This window comes from Vicia villosa, linkage group LG2 (assembly GCF_029867415.1).
Source record: "Vicia villosa cultivar HV-30 ecotype Madison, WI linkage group LG2, Vvil1.0, whole genome shotgun sequence".
NCBI classification, from domain to species: domain Eukaryota; kingdom Viridiplantae; phylum Streptophyta; class Magnoliopsida; order Fabales; family Fabaceae; genus Vicia; species Vicia villosa.
The window spans coordinates 41,611,836-41,625,506 of NC_081181.1; positions in this window are offsets into that span (position 1 = coordinate 41,611,836).

Consider the following 13,671-nt stretch of genomic DNA (forward strand, 5'->3'; position numbering starts at 1 on the left):
CGCTCCTAATTGGTCCTTTGATTTTGAACTCATGTGCGACGCGAGTGATTATGGGGTGGGTGCCGTGTTAGGACAAAGAAAGAACAAAATTTTTCATGCTATTCATTATGCGAGTAAATTTTTAAATGAAGCTCAAATCAATTACGCGACAACCGAAAAAGAATTGCTCGCTATTGTGTTCGCATTGGAAAAATTTCGTTCTTATTTGATTGGTTCAAAAATTGTGTTATACTGACCATGCAGCTATCAAATACCTGCTCACAAAGCCGGAATTAAAACAAAGGCTAATTAGGTGGATTCTCTTGCTTCAAGAGTTTGATCTTGAAGTAAGAGACAAAAAAGGGTCCGAAAATGTGGTAGCTGGTCATTTATCTCGGTTAGTGAATACCGAGGTAACAAAATTTGAAAGTGAGGTGAAAGAAGAATTTCCTAATGAGAAACTGTTTATGGTCCAAGTTAGTCCTTGGTTCGCGGACATGGCTAACCATAAAGCGACCGGGTGAATTCCCGAAGATCTAACTTGGAACCAAAAACGGAAGTTCTTGTCCGATGCTAACTTTTACGTGTGGGTTAAGCCTTATCTATTTAAGTTGAGTAATGACAATCTCTTGAGGAGGTGTTACTAGTGAGGAATCTCAAAGTATTTTGTGGCATTGTCACAATTTACCATATGGTGGCCACTATAATGGATTGCGTAGGGCAACTAAAGCCCTTCAGGCGGGTTTTTGGTGGCCTATGTTGTTTAAAGACGCTTATCATCATGTGTCGAGTTGTGACAGTTGTCAACGAAGTGGTGGAATTGGTCGACGAGATGAAATTCCCCTACAAAGCTTCCTAGAGGTGGAAGTGTTTAATTGTTGGGGGATTGACTTTGTTGGGACATTTCCATCCTCTTTGTCAAACGAGTACATTTTGGTCGCGGTCGACTATGTGTCAAAATGGGTGGAAGCAATTGCTTCACCTAAAGCTGATGGTAAAACAGTGATCAAGTTTTTGAAAAAGAATATTTTTGCTCGTTTCGGTATGCCTCGTGTGTTGATAAGTGACGGCGGATCACATTTTTGCAATGCACCACTTGAAAAAGTGTTGGAGCAATATGGAGTCAAGCACAAGGTTGCTACTCCATACCATCCGCAAACGAATGGTCAGGCCGAGGTATCGAATCCTAAGATTAAGAGAATTTTCGAGAAAACAGTTTCTAACTCTAGCGAATGGTCGCTTAAGCTAGATGAAGCATTGTGGGCCTATCGGACCGCTTTTAAAGCCCCGATTGGTCTCACACCGTTTCAAATAGTGTACGACAAAAGTTGCCACCTACCGGTGGAATTAGAACATAAAGTCTTTTGGGCTTTGAAACTGTTGAACTTTGATCCTAAATCGTGTGGTGAAAAGAGAAAAGTCCAACTCCATGAGTTGGTTGAGTTGAGGTTGCATGCCTATCATTCTAACATGATTTACAAAGAAAAGGTAAAATTCTACCACGATAGTAAGATTCGAATGAAAGACTTTAAGGTCGGGCAGCTTGTGCTTCTTTTCAATTCCCGGTTGAAGCTTTTTCCAAGAAAGTTGAAATCCAAGTGGTCCGGGCCATTTTTAGTCAAAGAGATCAAGCATTATGGTGCTATAGTGGTAGAGGATCCACAAACGAAGAAAGAGTGGACGGTGAACGGTCAGAGGTTGAAGGTATATCGAGGAAGTGAATCTAATCGAGAAACAAGTGTCTTATCTCTCGGTGATCCTTGATTACCTTCGACCGTCGAGCTGACCGTGTAACACCCCAATTCTACCCAAGCATTTAGGTATAAATATCAGAGTATAAAAATTAAATTCATATAAACAATTAGGGTATTACACTTAAGTAACCACATTACCAAGAATGACATACTCGCAAAAGATGCGCAACACAAATAATCAAAGAGGAAAGATTTTCGTAAACACTTGACATTATCTTATATATATATATATATATATATATATATATATATATATATATATATATATATATATATATATATCGGTAAACGGAATATCCACAGTATTCCTCCAAAATACAACGTATGAGAAAGTATCCAAAATACATAATATGAATACATCCAAAGGATCAAATATACATCAAAAGGATCCTATAAGCATCATCTACAAAATAAGTGTTCAATCCCCCCCTAGGTGTTACGTATCACGAGCGGACGACACCAAAACGGACGACTACTAAAAGAGCACCTACACTTGCGGATCACCTGCACATTACCCACGAGTAGGTAACATTACAGCAGAAGGGTGAGAATATAATTTATAATGAAAAAGCATGATAAATATTATAATGCCAACAAGTATCATCAAGAATCATACAACAAAGTAATCCACTAAGTCAACCACAATCAATGTATGAACAACGCGATAAATGAGTGAGAACATAATGGTAAAGACAGATAGTGATGAATGAGACTCGACTATGCATATGCATATGGTACCCAAATCTGGAGTAAACTCCTCCTTGTCATTATGACAAATACACCTTCCCGAGCATTATGCTGGGACTTCATTCCACTCAGGAAAGTACACCTTTGTCGAGCTATAACGAACTGTCATCGAGCATTTAGCCCCCACTGATGATCTCTTGCCACTCAGGCTAATGTACCATTATCGAGCATTAAGCTCCCACTAGTAACCAATGCCACACCGGCCACCTGTTAACAGCATTCCGCTATTAACGTATTGAAATGTTATGTTGTGCACACAAACGACTCGATTACATAACAACAACAACAACAATAATATAACTCGGTCACATATCCGCATCACACCGGTTATATTGATCCACACGGATACATCATAATTACCACTCAGGCTTTCATAATCACACAACACACATTTACCGTCAAAACCCACCTGATTAGTAAATATTATTTCACAAAATATATTTATAAAAACTCATACAACCACCAACACACTCATCTTTATCATAAAGCATACTCAAGAAGTTCCATAACACTTCAAACGGCGTGTAGAAACGACCTACGGTTCAAAAGATACAACAAAACGAAGTTTGGAAAACTACATCTTACATTGTCCGCTTGAGCTCCGCTTAGCGGACCCAGACAGAAATTTATAGTCTGAAATGCAGAAGCTCCGCTTAGCAGACCCTCACAGAGATTTTTCTGCAAAAGAACCTCCGCTTAGCGGACCCAGGGCCGCTTAGCGGACCCAGGGCCGCTTAGCGAACCTGCGCAAACCTAGAAAAACCAGTTCTGCAACAGTCCGTCTCAGCTCCCTCTAAACCATTCAAAACCCATTTAAACCTTCATCCCAACACCAATACAACACAAACATGATATATACACCTAATCCATGATTAACACATGGTTTGATCATCACATAACACCTTTGACCTACATTTCTTCATAAGCAAGAAAACATGGAGAAATTAAAAAAAATAAACATGATCAATGAAGATATCTATCATCATACTACACATACACACCACAAAATCATGTTTATAACTTCAAAACTCACAAAACACACAATCTACCATTGTTGGTCAAGCATAGAAAATGAACAAGAACAAGAACAAAAACAAAAACAAAAACAAAACTATAAGAATCATACATTCAAGATAAATTAGATTCACCCTTTTACCTTGGTTTGATCTTCTCACAAAATCTCTTCTTCTCTTTCTCTTTGTTTTTCTCCTCTTTCTCTTCTCACTTTTCTCTATATTTCTTTCTTTTCTTCTTTTACTGGTTTTCTCTCTTTCTATCCTCTCTTATCTCTTTTCTTTCTTTCCCCCTACTTCCTATTCATCCATAAAAATATCTATTTTACGGTCTAAACTTAATTGCTCCGAAAACCCCCAAAACGCAAAGTAATACGTCATATATATTTCTACTACCGAAAACGTAAAAATCATCGATTAAATAATAATCTACTATACCGAACTATTACCGACTGACACGACTCAAAAACGGTAAAATTTAGGAAAATACATCAAACATCACAATTAAACAGAAAAACACATTTACGGGTGTTGCAACCCTCCCCCACTTAAAAGATTTTCGTCCTCGAAAATAAAAATTTACTTGCTACAAACAACTCAGGGTAGGAGTCTTGCATCTTACTCTCCAACTCCCAGGTCAAACTCTCACCTGCCGCACTTGACCACACGACCTTCACCAAGGCGATCTCTTTGCCTCTCAGAGTCTTAGTCCCACGATCCTCAATACGCACCGGCATCGTCTCAACCGTTAGGTTCTCACGCACTTGCACATCGTCCATCTGAATCACATGGGCTGGATCCGCAATGTATCTCCTCAACTGAGACACATGGAATACATCGTGCAAATTAGCAAGACTTGGCGGTAACGCCACCCGATACGCAACTTTGCCCACTCGCTCCGATATCTGATAAGGACCAATAAAACGCGGAGTAAGCTTCCTCGATTTCAAAGCTCGTCCAACACCCGTCATAGGCGTAACTCTTAAGAATACATGATCACCAGCTTGGAATTCCAAATCTTTCCTTCGCTTGTCATGATAACTCTTTTGCCTACTTTGTGAACTTCTCATCTTCTCACGAATAAATTTCACCTTCTCCGTAGTCTCTCTTACCATCTCAGGTCCGAGTACCACACTCTCGCCCGATTCTAACCAACATAACAAAGTTCTACACTTACGACCATACAACGCTTCAAAAGGTGCCATTCCGATATTAGAATGAAAACCGTTGTTGTAAGTGAATTCTATCAACGGAAGATAAGTATCCCACGAACCTCCCTTCTCAAGAACACACGCCCTCAACAAGTCTTCTAACGATTGAATAGTCCTTTCGGTCTGACCGTCTGTTTGAGGATGATAAGCCGAACTCAACCTCAACTTAGAACCTAGAGCCTCTTGTAAACCTTTCCAAAAATCTGCTGTGAACCTCGGATCTCTATCCGGCACAATACTTAACGGTATACCATGTAGTTTCACAATCACCTTGATATAAATCTCAGCCAACTTCGCAACTGGAAAAGTGATGTTAATAGGAATAAAGTGAGCAGACTTTGTCAACCTATCAACAATCACCCAAACTGCATCAAAACCTCTCACAGTATTCGGTAAACTCGTCACAAAGTCCATAGAAATACTATCCCATTTCCACTCTGGAATATCCAACGGTTGCAACAACCCTGCAGGACGCTGATGTTCTACTTTCGACTTCTGACATACCAAACACGCATACACAAACTGAGCCACATCTCTTTTCAAACCAGACCACCAAAAGATCTTCTTCAAATTCTGATACATCTTATTGGCTCCCGGATGAATACGCAAACTGCTCCTGTGACCTTCCTCTAAAATCATCTTCTTCAGCTCGGAATCATCAAGTACACAAATCCAACCACAGAATCTCAAAACACCCTGACCATCCACTCTGAAGTCGCCATCATCCCTTTGATTTGCCACCATAAACAAATCAACCAATTTCACATCCATATTTTGTCTTTCGTTAACGGTCGACAGAAAATCATTCATCACTTTCAATATACCTAACTTCACACTATCCGGTGTCAATTCACATACCAAACTAAGATCACGAAACTGCTCCAAAAGTTTCCACTCATCCGCCATCATCACGGACATATGCAAAGATTTCCGACTCAAAGCATCGGCAACCACATTAGCTTTACCAGGATGTTAATTCAAGCTAAAGTCATAGTCCTTCAGGAATTCCAACCACCTACGTTGCCTCATGTTCAATTCTTTCTGATCAAATAAGTATTTCAAACTCTTATGATCACTAAAGACCTCGAACCTTGCACCGTAGAGATAATTCCTCCAAATCTTTAATACAAAAACAACTGCAGCTAACTCCAAATCATGAGTGGGATAATTCTTCTCATGAACCCTTAACTGCCTCGAAGAGTAAGCTACTACCTTACCTTTCTGCATCAAAACACCACATAACCCCATATGCGATGCATCACAATACACCACAAACGGTTCCTTAGGATCAGGTAAAATCAAAACCGGAGCTGAAGTCAACCTTCTCTTCAACTCTTCAAAATTCCTTTCACAAACTATGTCCTAAATAAACGCCTTACCATTGCAAGTAAGCTGAGTTAACGGAAGTGCTAACTTCGAAAAGCCTTCTATAAATCTTCGGTAATAACCCGCCAAACGTAAGAAGCTTCTGATCTCAGTAACCGATCTCAGAACCTCCCATTATAGCACTGCATCTACCTTGGATGAATCCACTGCAATCCCGTTACCTGAAATCACATGACCAAGAGAACTCACCTCTGATAACCAGAACTCGCACTTGGATAACAGCTGCTTCTCCTTCAAAACCTGTAGCACAACACGCAAATGCTCCTCATGCTCCTCTGGAGACTTAGAATAAATCAAGATGTCATCTATGAAGACCACAACAAACTTATCCAACTGATCATGGAATATGCGATTCATATACTCCATAAACACACCAGGTGCATTAGAAACCCCGAACGGCGTCACCAAAAACTCATAATGCCCGTACCGAGTCCAAAACGCAGTCTTCTGAATATCCTCCTCCTTCACCCGAATCTGATGGTAACCAGATCTTAAATCAATCTTGCTAAACACACTGGCTCCCACCAACTGATCCATCAAGTCGTCAATCCTAGGAAGCGGATACTTATTCTTAATTGTCACCTTGTTCAACTGGCGATAATCAATGCACAACCTCATGCTTCCATCCTTCTTCTTTACCAACAAAACTGGAGCTCCCCATGGTGAAACACTAGGCCTCACAAAATGTTTTGCTAGCAACTCTTCCAATTGTTTCTTCAATTCCACTAACTTTGATGCCGACATTCTATATGGTGCCATAGACACAGGCCTCGTACCAGGAAATAGATCTATGGAAAACTCCACCTCTCTCTTCGGCGGCACATCAGAAAAGTCTTCAGGAAACACTTCAGGAAATTCTCGCACTACTGGAAAATCCCCAACTGCAGCTCGACCCTCCACAGTCAACGATGCAAACAAACCAAACAACGGCGCCCCATCTGCTAACAGTTGATTCAACTCAGTTGATTCAACTCATTGGTAGATAAGACACCAAATTCCGCATCCTTCTCAAGAAATGGAAATCTCACCAACTTATGATAACAATCAATGTGGACACGATTATTCATCAACCAATCCATTCCCAGAACCACGTCTAACTCGTTCATCGGCAAACAAATCAAATCGACAGTAAAGTCCTTACTGAAGATTGATACCGGACAATTCTCACAAACTAAAGAAGTAGTCACTGACCCCATTCTTGGTAAATCGATAACCATCTCACCACCCAAATCAGACAGAACAAGACCTAATCTTTTAACACAATCGGCTGCTATAAAACAATGCGAAGCACCCGTATCAATGATAGAAATTAAAGAAATGCCATTAATAAAACAAGTACCTCTGATTAGTCGATCACCCTTATCCACCTGAGTTCCAGCCAGCGCAAACACCTTCCCACCAGCTTGAACCTTCTTCTTCGGACATTGACCGCTCATGTGTCCCTCTTCACCATAATTAAAACACACCACTCCCTTGGACGCACAGTCGGATGATATATGTCCTCCTCTTCCACACTTGTAACATTTCCTCGCGTCACTATTGCAGACATCACTTTTGTGACCCGGTCTACCACACTTAAAACATACAACCTTAGCAGGAGCATCTCCCCCACTAAACCTTGGTCCATAAATCATCTTTTTCTTAACCTTCCCTCCGTCATACGGCTTCCCACAATTTTGTGGACCCTTGTTCCTCTTTTCATTAATCACCTTATGATGAGCATTGTTATCCTCATCATAAATCCTACAGCTGTCCACCAAATCTGGAAATACCCGAATCTTCTGATACCCTACCGCCTTCTTAATATCAGGACGCAACCCATTCTGGAACTTAATGCACTTAGAAAATTTTGCTCCCTCACCAACAAAGTGTGGGTAGAATTTCACAAGTTCATTAAACTTTGCCGCATATCCAGACACAGACATGTTGCCTTGAACCAACGCCAGAAACTCAATCTCTTTCTTTCCACGGACATCCTCCAGATAATACTTCCTCAAAAACTCCCTCTTGAACACCATCCAGGAAATCTCTTCACCTGTTGCTTCTAACCTTGCCAAAGCCTCCAGCTACCAATCACCAGCTTCCACAGCTAACTGATGAGTGCCATACCTGACTTTCTGCTCTTGCGTGCAATCCATCACACGAAAGATCCTCTCCATCTCTTTCATCCAAGTCAAGGCTCCCTCGGGGTCATGCGTTCCTTTAAACACAGGAGGATTCTCCCTCTAGAAAGTCGCTAAACTCCGAGACCTCGCATTCTCATCCGTATGCATAGCTTCAGCCATAGCTTGCAATGCAGCAGCAATAGCGGCGTCATTAAGTCCAACCATCACTAAACTTCGCAATAACACCAAGAGAAGTAAGCCCAAAGAATAACACAAGAAAGGTTAGACCAAACGACACGACACATGGTCGGACAAAACCGACCCTCTCTGATACCACTAATGTAACACCCCAATTCTACCCAAGCATTTAGGTACAAATATCAGAGTATAAAAATTAAATTCATATAAACAATTAGGGTATTACACTTAAGTAACCACATTACCAAGAATGACATACTCGCAAAAGATGTGCAACACAAATAATAAAAGAGGAAAGATTCTCTTAAACACTTGACATTATCTTATATATATATATATATATATATATATATATATATATATATATATCGGTAAACGGAATATCCACAGTATTCCTCCAAAATACAACGTATGAGAAAGTATCCAAAATACATAATATGAATACATCCAAAGGATCAAATATACATCAAAAGGATCCTATAAGCATCATCTACAAAATAAGTGTTCAATCCCCCCTTAGGTGTTACGTATCACGAGCGGACGACACCAAAACGGACGACTACTAAAAGATCACCTGCACATTACCCACGAGTAGGTAACATTACACCAGAAGGGTGAGAATATAATTTATAATGAAAAAGCATGATAAATATTATAATGCCAACAAGTATCATCAAGAATCATACAACAAAGTAATCCACTAAGTCAACCACAATCAATGTATGAACAACGCGATAAATGATGAGAACATAATGGTAAAGACAGATAATGATGAATGAGACTCGACTATGCATATGCATGTGGTACCCAAATCCGAAGTAAACTCCTCCTTGTCATTATGACAAATATACCTTGCCGAGCCTTATGCTGGGACTTTATTCCACTCAGGAAACTACACCTTTGTCGAGAAGAAAGCTACGACGAACCATCATCGAGCATTTACCCTCACCGATGATCTCTTGCCACTCAGGCTAATGTACCGTTACCGAGCATTAAGCTCCCACTGGTAACCAATGCCACACGGGCCACCTGTTAACAGCATTATGCTATTAACATATTGAAATGTTATGATGTGCACACAAACGACTCGATTACATAACAACAACAACAATAATATAACTTGGTCACATATCCGGATCACACCGGTTATATTAATCCACACGGATACATCATAAATACCACTCAGGCTTTCATAATCACACAACACACATTTACCGTCAAAACCCACCTGATTAGTAAATATTATTTCACAAAATATATTTATGAAAACTTATACAACCACCAACACACTCTTCTTTAACATAAAGCATACTCAAGAATTTCCATAACACTTCAAACGGCGTGTAGAAACGACCTACAGTTCAAAAGATACAACAAAACAAAGTTTAGAAAACTACATCTTACATTGTCCGCTTGAGCCCCGCTTAGCGGACCCAGACAGAAATTTATAGTCTGAAATGAAGAAGCTCCGCTTAGCGGACCCTCACAGAGATTTTTATGCAAAAGAACCTCCGCTTTGCGGACCCAGGGCCGCTTAGCAGACTCAGGGCCGCTTAGCGGACCTGCGCAAACCTAGAAAAACCAGTTCTGCAATAGTTCATCTCAGCTCCCTCTAAACCATTCAAAACCCATTTAATCCTTCATCCCAACACCAATACAACACAAACATGCTATATATACACCTAATCCATGATTAACACATGGTTGGATCATCACATACACCTTTGACCTACATTTCTTCATAAGCAAGAAAACATGGAGAAATGAAAAAAAACAAACATGATCAATGAAGATATCTATCATCATACTACACATACACACCACAAAATCATGTTTATAACTTCAAAACTCACAAAACTCACAATCCACCATTGTTGGTCAAGCATAGAAAATGAACAAGAACAAAAACAAAAACAAAAACAAAAACAAAACTTTAAGAATCATACATTCAAGATAAATTAGATTCACCACCTTACCTTGGTTAATCTTGATTCTAGCTTGATTTGATCTTCTCACAAAATCTCTTCTTCTCTTTCTCTTTGTTTTTCTCCTCTTTCTCTTCTCATTTTTCTCTCTATATCTTTCTTTTCTTCTTTTACTGGTTTTCTCTCTTTCTGTCCTCTCTTATCTCTTTTCTTTCTTCCCCCTACTTCCTATTCATCCATAAAAATATCTAATTAAATATCAATTTTACGGTCTAAACTTAATTGCTCTGAAAACCCCCAAAACGCAAAGTAATACATCATATATATTTCTACTACCGAAAATGTAAAATGTTAGAACAAGAATTGTTCTGATCAATATTCATAGTTTTGATGATAACAATGTAAATGAATTTTGCTTAAAACAATGTGGTACTCTAATCCTATGCAATTTCCATTTCAGGAAATATACAAAGCGTATGCACAAAATCAGCGCAAGAAGCAACTGACTCAAAAGGTTCAACATGCAACATCAGAACATGCTCTCACAAGACATCAGAAGATGGTCAAGCAGCATTAGAACATGGTCTATTGAAGCATCAGAAGAACTTGAGATCAGAAGCAGAAGCACTGAAGTTGTCATGGTATCACGCTTGAAGCACTTCAAAGTCAGAAAGACAAGAAGATGCTCTGCACCAAGCTGTTTGACTCTGATATATTCAAACGTTGTATCTACAAACATCAGATCAGAAGCAAGTACAAGATGGTAGGCTACGCTGACTGAAAAAAGGAACGTTAGAAGCTATTAAAGGCAAAGTCAGTTAAAGCAGGAAAAGCAAGGCTCGAGGTAGTTGACAAAAGAGTGAAACATTAAATGCAATACTGTACGGATCACACAACGCATTAAATTCTCCCAACGGTCATCTTCTCAAAACGCCTATAAATATAAGTTCTGATGAGAAGCTGAATACAACTTTTTACGCAAACATACATAAACGTTGTCAAAGTGAAAAGCTCTCAAAACTTCATCTTCAACCTCACTTCATTACTGTTGTAATATTTTAGTGATATTAAGCTTAAACTTAATAGAAATATCACAGTTGTGATTATAGCTTATTATGAAGCATTGTAATACTCTTGTAAAAATTTGTTTACATTAATTTGTAAAAGATTCCTAGAGTGATCAAGGTGTGATCAGAATACTTTAGAAGACTTAGAAGGTATCTAAGTGGAAAACCATTGTAATCAAGGTTGATTAGTGGATTAAATCCTTAGGTGAGGTAAATCACTCTAAGGGGGTGGACTGGAGTAGTTTCGTTAACAACGAACCAGGATAAAAATCATTGTGCAATTGTTTTTATCTTAAGAGTTTTTAAAGTCACACTTATTCAAACCCCCCCTTTCTAAGTGTTTTCTATCCTTCATAAAAATCATCGATTAAATAATAATCTACTATACCGAACTATTACCGACTGACACGATTCAAAAATGGTAAAATTTAGGAAAATACATCAAACATCACAATTAAACAGAAAAACACATTTATGGGCGTTACAGACCGATGTTAAACAAATCGCTTATTGGGAGGCACCCCAATTTGTAAGTATTCAGCTTGCTTTAGTTTTTTTTATCGTTTATGTTTTTTTGCGTTTTTGTCGAGCCAGAACAGGCCTACCGGTAAAGTTACATTTGCTGGTAGGGAGAAAATTTTTCTGTGTTCTGTCACAGGCGCTTAGCGCGCATAGAGCCCGCTTAGCACGGTTTGGAGAAATTTCAGGCTTAAGTTCCAGTGAGTTTGGCGCTTAGCACGCTTACCACCGCGCTTAGCGCGCTCTTGCTTTCAGAAAAAAAATTATTTTATTTTTGGGCCCAATGTTCTTTACCCGGCCCAGGATGAGAGTGAGGAGGGGAAGTTAGGTTTTTGAGTGCCTTTGCCTCATTTTGTCAACCTTTCTTCTCACAACTTTCTCCTCTCTTCCATTGCTTCTCTTTTCCCTTTGCCATTTTCTTGCATCAAGGTTAGCTTCATCATTTTCAAAGGTAAGCGTCTTCATCTTCTCCATTGTACTTCATCTTCCTAGGGTCTAGTTCTTAAATCTAGAACTAGGAGTAGTAATTTTGTGGTTAGGGTTTGTTTTGTTTAAAACCTTAGTAATAGATTCTGTTTTCGAGTGTCGTTCAGTGGTTTGAAGGGATTTTTGGTGTTGGTTCAAGTGGGAGGAACCTTTGTTACGAAGGGGAATTTTTCTACAATTCGCAGAGCCCGCTTAGCGCGGTCTGGGAGTTTTAGAAAAATTCCCTCTTTATTTTTACCTTGCTATGGTATGAGGGTGATGATGTGATACTGTTGGCACTTATTTTGGCATGAGTAGAATTTTATTGTGTTAACATTTTGGTCTTGTGGTTTCTATTTCTTGATTATTTCAAATGGGACCAAAATTCTTAGGTTCTAAGAAGCGAAAGACCGGAACCGAAGGTGGCAGCTCTTCTCAAGCACCTAGGGCTATTTCGTATAACCGTAACCATTTTGTGGGGCATGTTCAAGAGGAAAGATACAAGAAATTGGAGGTTAGGACATGGTGGCCTGAGCGGATTGTAAGAATTAATCCTAAGGGAAACTATAGGTGGTGTTATAACACACTTGAGGAGTATGGTTGGCTTAAACTTTGTGAGCATGCACCTATGTTTCACTTGGAGATAGTGCGAGAATTTTATGCAAATGTCGTGCCAAGTGAGGAATTTCATGTTGAAGGTGTTGCTTATGAGTTCAAGACTTGGGTGCGAGGAAAGGAAATTGACTTCTCACGTCAAGCTATCCGTGAATTTTTAGGGACTCCTTTACCTTTTGAGGGTGATGAGCTGTGTGGTTATCATGTGCAATTGGCACGGAGTAATTTTGATTTTGAGCACCTTAGGGAGATTTTGTGCATGGAGGGACATTCTTATGACCTTAACCCCTCCAGGCATCCTCAGAAATTCTCTAGAAAGGTTTTGACTAATAATGCTCAGATTCTCATATCGGTGGTCCTCCATAACTTAAGGCCTAGAAGTCACACTTCCTTTTTGCCTGTTGATTCTGCTGTACTTGTTGCTCGTATGATCGAGCGGGAGCCGATTGATATTACTCGCATTATTGCGAATGAGCTCAAGAGAGTTGCTTTGAGTGGTACTCGCCATGGTGATCGTGCTCCCTGCAAGTTGATCTTTCTTGGTCTTATCATGAATTTGTGCAAGAAGGCTAGAGTGCAAATTCCTACTGATGGTCTTGTGTCGATTGATACTTTTATTGACGATATTTTTATTGAGCGTTATTGTTTATCCAGGTTGACTATTGTTCCTGTTGCTGCTGCTCGCCC